Here is a 253-nt window from a genome sequence, read left to right as displayed (position 1 = left end):
AAAAAATACAAGGTTGTTTAGCTTGCACATAAATTTGACACGTAGATCCCTTAACAGGGGGTAAAATTAGGGATTAATTTCAACTTGGCTAACCGCGGCATGCAACCAAAGTTAACATCACAGAGACGTGAATGCCAGACATTTGATTCACTATTGTTGCAAACATGATTAACAACTTTATTGCAAACATCTGACAAGGATGAGCAAAACAAGCCTCTTGATTCATAGCCTTTACCAACAAAGATTCTATACT

The sequence above is a fragment of the Triticum dicoccoides genome, chromosome 1B, assembly GCF_002162155.2.
Source record: "Triticum dicoccoides isolate Atlit2015 ecotype Zavitan chromosome 1B, WEW_v2.0, whole genome shotgun sequence".
Lineage (NCBI taxonomy): Eukaryota > Viridiplantae > Streptophyta > Magnoliopsida > Poales > Poaceae > Triticum > Triticum dicoccoides.
The sequence above is the reverse complement of the archived record's forward strand: the minus strand, read 5'-3'. Positions refer to the sequence as shown.